Source organism: Babylonia areolata, chromosome 19 (assembly GCF_041734735.1).
Source record: "Babylonia areolata isolate BAREFJ2019XMU chromosome 19, ASM4173473v1, whole genome shotgun sequence".
Lineage (NCBI taxonomy): Eukaryota > Metazoa > Mollusca > Gastropoda > Neogastropoda > Buccinidae > Babylonia > Babylonia areolata.
Genome location: NC_134894.1, coordinates 60955524 through 60970960, shown reverse-complemented (window position 1 = coordinate 60970960; position 15437 = coordinate 60955524). Strand labels below are relative to the sequence as shown.

General features: G+C 43.1%; 1 long non-coding RNA gene across 1 annotated transcript; it reads right to left on the bottom strand.

The window, feature by feature from the left end:
* Window positions 1-2444: 2444 nt before the first annotated feature.
* LOC143294015 (uncharacterized) lies at window positions 2445-8756 on the bottom strand. Its single transcript, XR_013056860.1, has 3 exons — window positions 8688-8756; window positions 2892-3110; window positions 2445-2475 (listed from the first exon to the last, which is right to left on the bottom strand). It is a non-coding gene; the product is annotated as an uncharacterized LOC143294015 (long non-coding RNA).
* Window positions 8757-15437: the final 6681 nt, after the last annotated feature.

Below are 15437 nucleotides of genomic sequence, written 5' to 3'. Positions count from 1 at the left end.
TGTGGGTGAACTTTTCCTGAAGTCTTGAAATAAAATAAAAGCATTTACTCGTGCAATGTCAATGAAACAGGAAAAGAAAAGTTTTTCACCATTTGTTTGTTTGTGTAATGCATTTTATTTGTTAAATTAACTGATAACTTTTGACCACCCCACCCATAATTTCGTTGTCTTTGACTATTTGTGGCCGTCTGACATTTATTTTTTCTAAATTTCCCCACAACTTTTGATCTCTGATGAACAAAGCTGGATCTATTCGCTTTATGAGTTGCTGACAGAAATGAAACAGTTTTGTTGTCTTCCTACTGCACATAAAGTATGTCTACTGGCTGCAAATATTGGTTGATGTCAGCCCTTGTTTTGACATCCTCCAGGTACACTCCAGGTTCAAAAGGGGGATGGGGTTCTGTGATCCTGGATCTTCCGTGTTGTAACCTGCATTCCTGAAACAAAAGCGAAAATACTTTTTTTTCCCCAACTGATTGAAGCGTGCACCAAAAACAACACACACACACACACACACACACACACACACACACACACACACACACACACTCGCCATTGGCATTACCATGTCACACACACACACACACACACACACACACACACACACACTCGCCAGTGGCATAAGCATCACACACACACACACATCCGCCATTGGCATTATCATGTCACACACACACACACACACACACTCGCCACTGGCATTACCATGTCACACACACAAACACACACACTCGCCACTGGCATTACCATGTCACACACACAAACACACACACACACACACACACACACACACACACTCGCCAGTGGCATTAGCATCACACACACACACACACACACACACACACACACACTCGCCACTGGCATTACCATGTCGCGCGCGCACACACACACACACATTCGCCATTGGCATTACCTGTTGCACACACACACACACGCGCGCGCGCGCACACACACACACACACATACACGCACAACCTTGCATGCAAGGGAAACACACTCACAGACACACACACACATACATGCATGCACGCACACGCACACACAGACTGTCATGTGAAAAATGCATAAATGGTGGACACACACGATTATAACCAGCGCAGTATCAATACAGTTCATACAATTGCTTAGTTTGTCTTGAATTCTCATAGCGAAGCACTTACTCATCTGCAAGCAGAAACTGGGTCAGTCTGCTAGATCCAGCATGTTATGTGTCGAAGCAGAATTATATGTTTATATGTTATTGTCTGTCAATGATCAATAAGACACACACAAAAATAAGCCGACAAATGATTTCCAGTGGCCAGTTTTCATCATTTGTGTATCACAACGGTAATGGTTTTTTTTAATTTAACTGAGATCGAATGATGAAAACAAACACTTACGCATAGCGTCGTCTGCTATGGTCTGGAAGAGAGATAGGGTCTTCGTATGTATAAGTGTCAGACACGGCATCCTGTAGCTCCCAGGTCTTTTCATCGGAGCTATCGAAGGCTTGGTTTTCCGAGAAAGAATCGTTTGAAATCATACTGCAGGAACAACTGGCGAGCACTTGCTGGGTCAAATGTCAAAATCCAAGATAGCGTCGGAAGCGAAAGCATGTGGCAAACTTCTCTTTTCACGTAGATTCAGGGCAGTATTTCGTAAAGATAATTCTTTTTTCATGATAAATGCGTCTGTTTAGGTTCATTTTCGTGAACGAATCCTCGCGCCGGGACTATACGGCGCAGGGGCACGTCCCCCAGATGGCGGATGGGGGAGCCCTCCCTGTGGGGGGGTGAACCAAATGATACGGAATAAGATGCCGTGGACCCGCGTACTCTAGGACAACTCCGATTTCAAACCCGGGCAAATGGAGTCCGACCGCCTCAGCAGGCAGTCCATCCAAGAGAATGAAAACTCGCAAAACGTCGAGTAGTCCGCCATGAATCCCAGCTTTCAATGGATTGTCTTGCACAACACGTTTAGTCCGGGCCTTTCTATTTTCGCCTTTTCTGTCAATAGGACCCTAGGTGGTTGGTTACACACTCACCTTGTTTTCGCATGTGATTAAAGATTTGAATGAATATTTGTTTTTCACATTCTTCACACCCTTTCGTTTAAATAACAAATTGCTATGAGAGTATGTAAACAGTTGCCCATACAAGTGGTTTGGTTTTGCGTGTGTGTATGTGTGTGTGTGTGGGGGGGGGGGAGGGGTTTGCTGCTGTTGATCTTTTTGCTGGTGCTGTCGTTGTATGACTGTTGTCTTTTTTAGATAAGATATGGGTTCAGAGGATTAACCAAACATAGACTTTTCCCCCTGAAACTTGAGTTTTAGTTTATGTATACAACATGCTTCCACATTTAGGGCATACATACGGGTGTTGTCATATGGGCACTTAAAGGTGTCATACATAGGTGTCCAGGTGCAGCGCCTTCCGTCCACAGAAATGTAAAGGTTGCCCAGGTGGATGCATTCTTCCAGCAGATTTCCTAAACAATGCACAGGATGAGAGATTATTTAGATTATGAATAAAATAGAAGGAGTTTACAAACAAGAAAGTTACACCAACAGCATCCCACCCCCACAGTTATATAGTAATCCAACAAAAACAGGTTTTCACATAAACTGTGAGTCAAAAACAGACATAGCACGATGGATGATTATTTTTTTCCCCGATGTTCCCCCGACAATATGTGGGGGTGTACAACTCTGAAATATGGGGATTCATCAGCAACAACATCAACAACGACACTGTATATGGATGGCAAAATCAAGAAATAATCTTCATGCTTCAAACACAATCACATTTCAAATGACGCTGGATTATCACAAGTGATCTGGGGTGTCATCCCAAAATGGCCTGCTATTCTAAAGGAAAAAGAAACCCCCAAAACGAAAAACTTACGAGTTGTCCTCAAATCAACTTGAAATCTACGAAAAGTGATGACGTGTCCAATGTCGATTTGAATCCAAGGCAGAGTGTCATGCACTTTTGAAACGAAACATCCAACTGCTTCCCTTTGACCAGCAAGTATGTACGTATTGCTTTCAAACCCATCAGTGATCTTGCATGCCTCGTCACTGTTACTGCTTACGTCCACCTTTTTGGAGAAAATCGCATTCTCTGAAAAAAAAAAAAAAAAAGATATTGCGTAACTAATGATAAATTCCCATCCCCCGCCCCCAAATTTATATATATATATATATATATATATATATATATATATATATATATGTGTGTGTGTGTGTGTGTGTGTGTGTGTGTGTGTGTGTGTGTGTGTGTGCAAACATACGAGACAGACATCAGTTCGGTGTGTACACAGCCGTGGTGTTGCCTACCCTCCTTTACAGCTCTGTTTTGGGTCACCTACGCGCAGTCACATCCACCACGTGGAAAAAATGCACCTATGTTGCTTCCGGTAACGCGTCCGCCTAGGAAGCGAGAGAATCTGAGCGCGCTGGTTCAAATAACACCGGCAGTCGCCAGTATTTTCTCCCCCTCCACTAGACCTTGAGTGGCAGTCTGGACATTAGTTATTCGGATGAGACAATAAACCGAGGTCCCGTGTGGAGTACATTTAGCGCACGTAAAAGAACCCACGGCTACAAAAGGGTTGAACCTGGCAAAATTCTGTAGAAAATCCATTTCGATAGGAAAACAAATAAGAAAAACAGTGGAGGCAGGGGATCAAATACCAAACAACAGACAAAGCCCTATGTAAAGGAATGATGGGGAGAATAAAAAAGATTGAAAAAAATCAGTAAAAAGTGCTCTGTATTAAATATGTATATGAAATAAGCGTGGGGAAAAATGCATGCGAGCGGGATTGAACCGTGCATGTTCAGTTCCGAAGGAAGCAGACAAATCCCCACTGCGGCGGCGCGTCTGACGTCATTTGATTGAATTTAATATTTAACAACCTGTTATTGGTATGACTGTGAAGATTACTTTCCATACTTTGTTTAAGCCAAACTTGGTATTGGCAGACAAAGTATTTCCAGAGAAAATGGCAATGCTAAAGTTTACCACATACACACACACAGACAACCTAACACCGGGTTAAAACATAGACTAACTTTGTTTACACAAGTGAGTCAAAAATGGGAGGCTCTGTCAGTGTAGCGACACGCTCTCCCTGGGGAGAGCAGCCCAAATTTCACACTGAGAAATCTGTTGTGACAAAAAGAGTAAAATGAAAATTCAAATACAAATATATCACTTATTTTGAGATCTCAAGGAAAGTCACCAGCACTGTGGACATACTGCCGAAGACAATGGGCTGCACTTGGCAGATTAGCCAACCATTGTCTAGCCCAACATCGTTCTGTACAGTTTTCAGTTTCGGCTTCCGTTTCTCGAGGAGGCATCACTGTGTTCGGACAAACCCATATTCGCTACACCACATCTGCTAGAAAGATGCCTGACCAGCAGTATAACCCAACGTGTTTACATCAACCCCCGCCAATGAACTGTCGGAGCCGCCTACCGAAGTGTTTGGCAAGCCGCTGTTGGCCACAAAACAAACGAAAAAACAAACAAAAACGCACACAATCTCCCCCCCCCACCCACACACACACACACCTCCCCCCCCCCCACACACACACAGAGACCCCCCACCCCCCCACCCCCACAAAAACAAAAAACAACAAACAAAAAAGAACAAAAAAAAACGGGGTCTTCATGATGCCAATATGTTATTTGAACAAAACTGCCTGTGATGGTGCTCGGTAAAAATGCTAAAAACAGACAAAAAAATTTTTAATAAAAAAATAAAAAAAGGCTACACGCTTCTTCATTTTAAGTAAATGTTTAACATAACATTTTAAACAGTGCAATGTGCAGCATATCCCCCCTCCTTTGTGTGTGTGTGTGTGTGTGTGTGTGTGTGTGTGTGTGTGTGTGTGTGTGAGTGTTCTGTTGTTGCTGTTTTGGAAACCACCATGAAACGAATTTTCATCAAAATTTTAAAAGGTAAAACTAAAAGAGACAAAACAGAATTAGTTTTTAAATTTGAATTTGTCAAGACTTTCTAGTAACAACAAAAATTCTGAAGGAAATGGGTATTACAGTCAGTGACGGGCCATTTTTGTATCAAATTTATAAACTAAAAAAAGGACAGATTTTACAGGTTCAACGATCTATGGGTTTGTAGTTTCTCTTTGTTGTTTGGGGGAACAATGTAACTGTTTAGAGAGAGAGAGTGAGACAGAGAGAGAGAAAGAGAGACAGAGAGTTTAACCCATAACAATAAGGAGAAAGGTCAAACTGAACAACAACTATGCTGGGGTTCGATTATAACAATGTCACAATGGAAGTGCAACGCTCTTTGCTGTCAAAAAGCTTGCCAGCTCAGTTTCTGAAGCAGAATCGACACTCATTTTCCTTCACAAAAACGTTTACTTTCTTTCTGTATCGCCCATAGCTTTTGTGCTAGAATTCTGTGTGTGTGTGTGATTTATTCACCCCGACACCTCAAAATTCCCTGGCAAGGGGAGGGAACTTTTTTTAACAAAATTCTCTGGCATGAACTGGCTTAAAACATGCCTTTGTCACACCCCTACTCAAGAAGCCTGATCTTGACAAAGAAATCCTAAAACAACTACATACATATTTCCAAATTACCCTTTCTGTCAAAATTATTTGAAAGAGTTGTTCTTCGTCAACTCTTCAGTCATTTTTCATCCGATGACCTCCTTGAGATGTTTCAGTCTGCATACAAACAGAATCACAGTGCACAGACAGCCCTCTTACACAAATCCAACACACTATTGTCCTAAGCAGACATCAGAATTGCCTCAGTTCTGTGTCTGTTTGATCTCTCTGCAGCCTTCAACACAATAGATAATGATATTCTTCTCAACCGTTTTCATCATACGTTTGGAATCTATAGCACAGCTCTCGATTGGTTTAAATCTTACGTTTCCAATCGCACTCAAAGGGTGTTCATTTCCAGTTCTCATTTTGAACCCACACCTCTTCCTGTTCGATATGGTGTTCTCCAAGGCTCAGTTCTTGGTCCAATGTTATTTAGTCTGTACACTCAACCACTGTCTCACATCATCAGACACCTTCGATGTAATTTTCACAAGTCTGTGGATGACACACCCCTCACTAAAGCTTTTTCCCCATTTTCTTTTGCCATCCTCCGCAAAAACATAGACATAGGCATTGTTACTGTGAAGGAGTGGATGCTAACAAACAAGCTTAAACTTAATGACGTCAAGACAGAAGCCATACTTATAGGTTCTAAGTCTGCACTAAGTCACATTTCTGACCACTCCCTGTCTGTCTGCAATGCTGATATCAACTTTCAAAATTCTGTCAGAAACCTAGGTGCATTTTTTTTATTCAGCTCTGTCCATGCACGACCATGTCAGTAACTTATGTAACTTCCAACTGAGGAAAATCTGTACCCTTCGACCATATCTAACTATTGAAGCAACCACGCAGCTTGTTTGTCCCTAGATCCTAAGCTGCGTTGACTGCTGCAATTCACTACTTGCTGGTCTGCCTTCTGATTAGTCGTTACACCTTCAGCTGATTTTGAACAATGCTGCAAGAATCATTTTCAGAGAGTCAAAAAAGGATCACGTTACTCCACTTTTACGTCAACTTCATTGGTTACCCATCCAGTTCAGAATTCAACACAAACGCCATATTGGCTTATCGCTACTTTAAAGGATCTCTCCCATCTCACATATTTACTGTCCTTTATACTTAAACCCCTTTCCGTTCTCTCAGGTCTTCAGCTGGAAATCTCTTTCGAGTGCCCAAATCCTCTTCAAAGACATTTGGCCAAATGGCCTTTCAGTATCAAGCACTTTCTGTGTGGAATTCTCTTCCTCTGGATCTCCGTCACTTACCAACGCTGTCCTCTTTCAAAACAAACTTGAAAACCCATCTATTCAAGCAGGCCTTTGGGTGTGATGAAGCATAGCTAATCGTCTGCATTCTTCCACCTTCTACCCATCCCACTTTGCTCTCTACTGAAGTCATCATGTAGTGAGTGTGTGTGTGTGTGTGTGTGTGTGTGTGTGTGTGTGTGTGTGTGTGCGTGTGTGTGTGTGTGTGCACGCGCGCGCGTGTGTGTGTGGATGTTTGTGTGTGTGTGGAGTGTGTGTGCGCGCGCAAGCGTGTGTGCGTAGGGTATTTCTGCCGTGTGTGTGTGTGTGTGTGTGTGCGTGCGCGCGCGCGCGTGTGCGTGTGTGTGATTGTTCATACCTGCAATTTGTAGTATTCTCTTGGTGTATAGATACACATATATGTGTTGTTTTTTTCATGTGCAGAGGGAAGGTATTATGCCCTATTGTATGTGTTTCATGTACGACACTTAGAGCCCATTACATGGGGAGTTTGCGCCATATAAGTACTATCTATTATTATGATGATGATTATTATTATTGGTACTGTTATTTGCTACATTTTGAAACATATTTTAAGCCCGTCTGAAGAGAATATTAAACTGGAACAACGCTGACTGGAATGAACGGAGGTGTCACCTGAAAAATATCACACGAGACTCTTGGGTCTGATACAGACAAAGGAAGATCATTGATAAATACACAGAATAGAAGTGGTCCAAGAACGGATCACTGTGACTCCACTTTGAATTGCTTCACTGGAAGATGTGTTACCATTGGCAAGCACATGTTGCGTTGTGTTGGTAAGAAGTAATTCTACAAAGGATAACATGGTGGGGTCTCTGAGATATGACAATTTTTGATGTAGTATTGTGTGTTCAACAAGATCAAAAGCTTTCTTTAAGTCGAGAAAAAGAAAGAGAGACAGACAGATGGACAGAGGGGGAGAGAGAGAGGGGGGGAGGAGAGAGAGAGAGAGAGAGAGAGAGAGAGAGAGAGAGAGGAGGGAAAGAGAGAGAGAGGGAAAGAGAGAGAGAGAGAAAGAGAGAGATGCAGAATGACTTCAATGACTCAGGCCAACAGCCCCTATCATGGCAATGCAATAATAAGAATATACATATTAGAACAAAAAATAAATAAAAAGAAGTTAATGAACAAAATCAGATCAGAAAATTCGATTTCATTCACAAATGCTAGGAGAGAGAGAGAGAGAGAGAGAGAGAGAGAGAGAGAGAGAGAGAGAGAGAGAGAGAGAGAGAGAGAATGAATGAATGGTTTATTCATTTATAGGCCATTGCCCCTTATGAAAGGGTGTCATAAATTCTACATAGACATCGCATCGTGCAATGTAAAATGACATAAGTTCAGCTAACATAAATATATCATACCTTCTTTCAAGTAATATACCATCACCTAAGTAATACACAATACACATCATGAAACATACTGTAGTTAAGTTATACACATCGTCCGTATGTAAGTCGTTACTGGATGCACTAAGACATAAGAACAGATCGGAGCTTAATCGATTTATACAGATAAATTGATAAGTTCTAATACTTTGTTCATGCGCTGATGCCATAAGTAACGACAGTCTACACTGACTTGGGAACTTAAAATATTTCAATGGTATGTACTGAACTCTTTAATCATACAAGACAGGACAGGATAGAACAAAGTGCACCACAGAGAGAGAGAGAGAGAGAGAGAGAGAGAGAGAGAGATTCAGAGACAGAGAGACAGAGAGAGTTACACTGACTGACAGAAAAAAGCAGAGAAAGCTGAAAGACAGAATGACAGATAAAAAGAAGTCAATAAAAGGGGTGGTGTATGCTCTTACCCCTATCATTCTCAAACCGAGCTTTCGTTTCGGGGTTGCAATGTTTGCAAATACAGTCTGACAACATCGCTGAAACAAACAAACAAACAAAAAATGCCAATTATAAACTGGCTATCCAATATCGGTAAAGTTTTGAGAAAAAAAAATCTGAATTATATGTAACACTTTGTGCTTTTGAAACTTTTCAGGTCAATATTTTCAACGCCCCTTTGCTAACAGACTCTTTCCTGAGAAAAGCCGCTGGCCCCGACATCATCTCACCAGGCCTTTTGAGGAAGTGTGCAGTCCAACTATCTTGTGTCTTCACTGACATAGTTAACATTTCCCTTCAGTCATGTGTGGTACCACACTGATTTAAAAAAAAAATCTAAAATCATTCCTGTTCCAATGAAAGCACAGCCTAGTTGTCTTAATGATTATCGTCCCGTAGCCTTTACATCAGTCGTCATGAAAACATTTGAACGCTTGATTCTGCAATTCCTAAACACTTGCATTCCTCCATCTTTTGATCCCTTTCAGTTTGTCTACAGAGCCAACAGATCAGTTTAAGGTGCCATTAGCATAGGTCTCTACCACGTTCTCAGACATCTCGAAAATCCTAACAGTTATGCTTTTCATTGACTACTGCTCTGCATTCAACACAATAGTACCATCAAAACTATTTTAAACTGAAAGACCTCTCGCTGCCTGAATCAATTTGTGCATGGATCCTAGATTTTCTAAGATGCAGACCGCAAGTTGTTAAAGTTGGTGACCTCACCTCCTCCACATGTATTCTCAACATAGGCGCCCCACAGGGATGTGTTCTATCCCCACTGTTGTACTCACTATTCACACATGACTGTGCAACTCGTAATGAATGTAACACCATGGTCAAGTTTGCCGATAATACTACTCTAGAAGGGCTGATTACAGTGATGAGTCAAAATATAGGAAAGAAGTACTAGAACTTGTCAGCTGGTGTGATCAAAACAACCTAGAACTCAACGTATCCAAAACAAAAGAATTAATTTTGGATTTCAGGAAGAACAGATCTGACCCCTCACCATTTGTCATTAAAGACAATCAGTATCAGTATCAGCAGCTCAAGGAGGCGTCACTGCGTTCGGACAAATCCATATACGTTACACCACATCTGCCAAGCAGATGCCTGATGATCAGCTTAACCCAACGCGCTTAGTCAGGCTTTGAGAAAAAAAAAAGAAATAAAAAGAAATGAAATAAGATAATAAAATGAAATAAAATAATACAAACAAACAAAAAATAAATTAATTATTTAATAAAATAAAAAGAAATAAGTAAATAAATAAATAAATAACTGATAAATACATAAAAGAGAACAACTACTAATAATGGTAATATCTATAAGGCGCACAAACTTGATGAAGTCAACTGTAAGCGCACAAAAATAAATAAATAAATAAAATAAGTAAATAAATAAATAGAATAATGATAAATAAATAAATACATAAATAAAACAAAATAAATGAATAAAAAAGACAACAATGATGATAAATAAGCAAATAAATATAAAACATGCAGACACACATTCACACATACACACACATGTGCATAACAGATATGCAACAAACATGCAGTTTCACAGATACGGAAGCACAATCAATTATACATAAAAGGTACATAAGCCCCAACACATACACACAACACACACACACATTACGCCCCTGCACCCCCAATCCCCCTCCCCCACATACTCATTTCTAGGCTACGTATCGAAGCTTCCACGGCACACACACACACACACACACACACACACACACACACACACACATACACGCACGTGCACAGAACTCACCTGACACTTGTGTACACTTACACCCCCGTGCACGCACACACGCACACAGACCCACAAACACACACATAAACACACGCACAGAGGCTGCCACTGACTGGCCGCAAGAGGGGTGGGAAAAGATCTCTGATGCCAAGAACGTGGCGTCTACTGTGTTGCTCAGTCTATTGTATTTGGAAAAGCCCACAGAGACTCTGTGGCAGCTCTGAACAGAATCGTAAAAACTGCCACCAAGATCACCGGGGCTGATCTCTAAAAGATATTTATTATAAGCGGCTACTCAAAAAAAGCAAAATCAATCAGCCAGGATGAATCACATCCAGCTTTTGGGATTTTCGAGATGCTCCCCTCTGATCAACGGTACAGAAGTATTAGGACGAAAACCAATCGCTTCGCCAATAGCTTTTTTTTCCCAAAGCAGTCAATGCCCTGTCTCTCGAACAAATCCAGTCTGATAACTAGAATTGTGCAATCAACAACCATCTACCTGAAGATCTAGCCATTAGCCCCATCCACATGTAATATGTGGCTTCTGTTCAAACGTACGTGCGTGTGTGTGTGTGTGTGTGTGTGTGTGTGTGTGTGATAGAGAGAGACAGAGAGAGTGTGTGTGTGTGTGTGTGTGTGTGTGTGTGTGTGTGTGTGTGTGTGCAGCGTGCGCGCGTGTGTGTGTGTGCTTGCGCGCGCGCGCATGTGTGTGTGTGTGTGTGTGTGTGCAGTGCGTGCATGTGTGAGTATGCACAAGTTTTTATATTGATATGCACTTGAATGTATCCTAATTTCTGTATCTGTGTTTGTGTGTGATTTTCGATTTGTGTTCGTACATTGTTATGTACTATCCTCCCCAATATTCCTTGTGACCCAGGCTGGGGGCGGTGATTAGGGGGCCAAACCTTGCCATCCTGATAATGCCATAACCTTCTCCGTTTCGGGAGAAAAAGGAAACAAGAAATGGTCCATTACTAAGAATCAATAAATGGGTATCTAGCAGTGAACATAAACGGACAAAATCCGTAATCTGATAGTCCCTGTTCAATGTTCCCAACATGAGATATTTTTGTTTGAAGATTGAACAAAGTTATCAATAATCAGTAAATTTTATGATCCTGAAGTACCTCCACGGGCTACATCAGCAATGCTGACGAAATCACCATCAAGGAATACAAATAAGGGGGGAGGGACGGACAGCAGTCGGAGCCTGCACTTCTCGCCTTGTGTGTGACTGCCCATTGTACTGCGGGTGAACGGGTCCAAGTCATCACTCTTCTATAGTCCACGCCTAATGTCTGGTGTCCATGAAGACGACTGCTGAGAGTGGGTGGTGGTACTTACAGTCAGGTCAGGTCATTAGATCCACTACTGGTAACCTAAAATCCAGTACAACCTGTTCAGGGTCGGATTGCCGGTGACTAAACCGGCACTCCCACCGCTCCTTTCCGGGACTGGTGAGGCGGGTGGCTAGACACCTTTATGGAATTAAAAACGAGATCCATAAAAGGGCGTCGGCTGTGTGTATGCCACTCGCAGTTGGTCCCCGGGGTGTGTCTACCCATGCATGTGAAGTCTGGATCCGGCAGAATCTGCGGAAGAAACCAATCGGTTCAACGGAGAGGAAGGTGATTACAGCAACGCACTGTGGAGTGCAGAGAGCAAGATGAGACACTGAAAGGATATCTTGGTCATCCACTGCATCCGTGCTCATCCTCCAGTCGTCTCGACTTAGTCTTGCCACTGGAAATTGGTGGACCCGGACGAGAGAGTGAGGTCGATGTTGCGCAACTCCTCTTCACTTTAAACAAACTCATCGCGCAAGTCATCAGTCATCCTTATTGACCTTTCATCCTTCATCATTTCATCACACCCAAGTCCTGTGGCGACAGGCGAGCGACGAAACGACAGGTGTGGGTACACTGGCAGTCACAGCCGCAGACCTGCACGCAGGCGGCACAGGCCATAGGGTCGTTCTTCATCGACAGGAGCAGTGATGGAGCTCGGCAGCCGTCTGAGCGTCTCAGCAGCCCTCTTTAGGAATGCACTGCTCACCTCCCTGGCATGAAAAGGGGCTAGAAAAGGTGCCCTAAAAATTGCCTGCTCCATATCGCCCTGGCCAGCATACCGCGGCTGGCCTGGACCCTACATCAGCGGTCGAAACGAAGAGAAAGAACAGAAAAAAACCAGGATCGTTCCTCTCACCATTGGTGCTTTTAAACATACGGACTCTCCTGGACAGAGATAACGCGGACAGACCCCAAAGGAGAACGGCACTAGTTGCATCCGAACTCGCCAGATACAACATTGACATCGCAGCCTTGAGTGAGACTCGGCTTGCAGGCGAAGGCGAGATCTGTGAACGGGGATCTGGTTACACCTTCTTCTGGAGTGGACGAGCAAGCGAAGAGCGACGTGAGGCTAGCGTTGGTTTTGCAGTAAAAACAGCACTTGTCAGCAAGCTAGCTGGAATCCCAAAGGGAGTCAACAATAGGCTTATGACCATGAAACTCCCACTGGCATCTGGCCAGAAGCACCTCACCATTGTCAGTGCCTACGCCCCAACCATGACCAACCCGGATGAAGTGAAGGCGAAGTTCTATGAGGACCTTCACTCTGTCATTGCTGTTATCTCTAAAGCAGACAAGCTCATCATTCTTGGGGACTTCAATGCTAGAGTTGGCTCTGACTACATCTCCTGGGATGGAGTGATTGGAAAGCATGGCGTGGGCCACTGCAACCCAAATGGATTGCTTTTGCTTCAGACCTGTGCAGAGCACGAACTACCGATAACCAACACAGTTTTCTGCCTCCCTACCCGTAACAGGACGTCATGGATGCACCCTCGCTCAAAGCATTGGCATCTCATCGATTACGTCATCGTCAGGAAAAGGGATAGGCAAGATGTACGTGTGACAAAGACCATGTGCGGCGCCGAGTGTTGGACAGATCATCGCCTTGTAGTCTCGAAGCTGAATATTCGAATCCAGCCCAAGAGACGCCCCCAAGGCCAGAAGGCTCCAAAACGGCTCAACATTGCTAAGCTGAAAAACATCACCATCAAACAGACCTTTGTGGAGCTGCTGGAAGATCGTCTGGAATCCGCCTCTCTGGACAACCAGAATATGGAGTCTGACTGGAGGACCCTGCGCGAGCTGATCTATAGTACAGCTTCAGAGACCCTGGGACCCATGACCAGAAAGCACAAAGACTGGTTTGATGAAAACTGTGATGAAATCAAGCAGCTTCTGGATGAGAAACGCCGTCTGCATCAAGCCTACCTGAGCAACCCAAAGTCCACATCAAAAAAGGATGCGTACAATGCCATCCGCAGGACTGTTCAGCAAAAGTTACGTCAGATCCAGGGATATGCTGACAGGCACGATGTGAAGAGGTTCTATGATGTCTTAAAAGAAGTCTACGGCCCCACATCCTCAGGATCATCCCCTCTCCTCAGTGCAGATGGGAATACTTTGATCACCGAGAAGGAGAAAATTCTCAAACGCTGGGCTGAGCTCTTCAACAGTGTCTTAAATCGCCCTTCCTCCAAAAATGATGAAACCATAGACCGTCTCCCACAAGTCCCCATCAACGAAGCACTGGACGATCCGCCAACACCTCTTGAGACCCAGAAAGCAATCCGTCTGCTATCCAGTGGCAAAGCACCTGGCTCATGACAAATGGCAAGCTGCTGTGTACAAAGGTGCCAAGTTGTGCGAGGCCAACAGGACTGCTGCAGCTGTTCAGAAGAGGCAGGCCAGAAAGTCACGGGCAAACAAGCTCCCTGGCAATGATATGCCCGTCTTTGTCTGCCCCAACTGTCAGCGAACATTTCGTGCGCAGATTGGACTATTCAGACATCTGCGCACTCACAGATAGATTCATGAGCATCCCCCACCACCACCACCACCACCCTGCCCCCATCCCCCAGCTGGATGACAACGATGGTCATCATCGATCTCGATGGACACACACCACTTCTATCGAGTGGGTGGTGTATCTATCAATCTCGTGGCTGCTGTTGCTCCCTCTGCTTGTGAAGCCAGTTTGGCGTTGCAGGGCATGCCGATTGTCGGAAAAGAGAGTGACAACTGGCCACCAGATGGCCTGGAAGACGGCTGCTTTCACTTGACCTGCTGCAAAGAACAACCGTTGGCCTATCTTTACGAACAACGCGTTAACTAAAAATGCTCTTGACCTCCGCTACAAGCAACGATTTGACCGCTGCTGTGGAGCAACTTATGCTTGACCACTGCTGTGAATTATACAATAAGAACCAACACTTGACCTTAAGGATGGATGCATGCCGAAACATTGTTAAACCATTCAGGATATCCGACATTTGTTATAGCAGTGTCTCGAAACATGGTCCTTTTGAACGAATTTTGAAAAAAATGCTGTACGAAAATTGTCATCACTGTTCAATGTTCAGATAATGTGAAGAGCTTATTATCTTTGGTATAAAAAAAAAGAAGAAGAAAAAAAAAAGACTTCGTTACACATGCCGAAGTAGATTTGATGCTGCTTACTGCGGAATTTCATATTCGTAAATGTTATTTGGCAAATACAGAACCAAAAATTCAAACGTATGTTGCAAATTTAAGAAGCAGATACTTGAAAATGAACTATCTTGCTAGAATTACAGATGATTTAGCGCTATTCAATTTAAAGCGGATACCATATGAAGCACTGCTTACACAACGATGAAGTGGTAATAGAGTGCGAATACACGTTGACTGATTGATTCGTTTATATCTTTGTTATCATTTGCGTGATGATTCCCACCTTTCTTGGCAATCAATGTTGACTTACTTTTGCTTATAGATGTAGATGTGCTGTGGCTTTCCAAACACCTTTTAAAATGTATTTGTATTTCTTTGTTATCACTATACTGGTTTTTATTTTACTGTTTTTGGTCTGTTTGTTTTTGTTTGTTTTGTTGTTGTTGT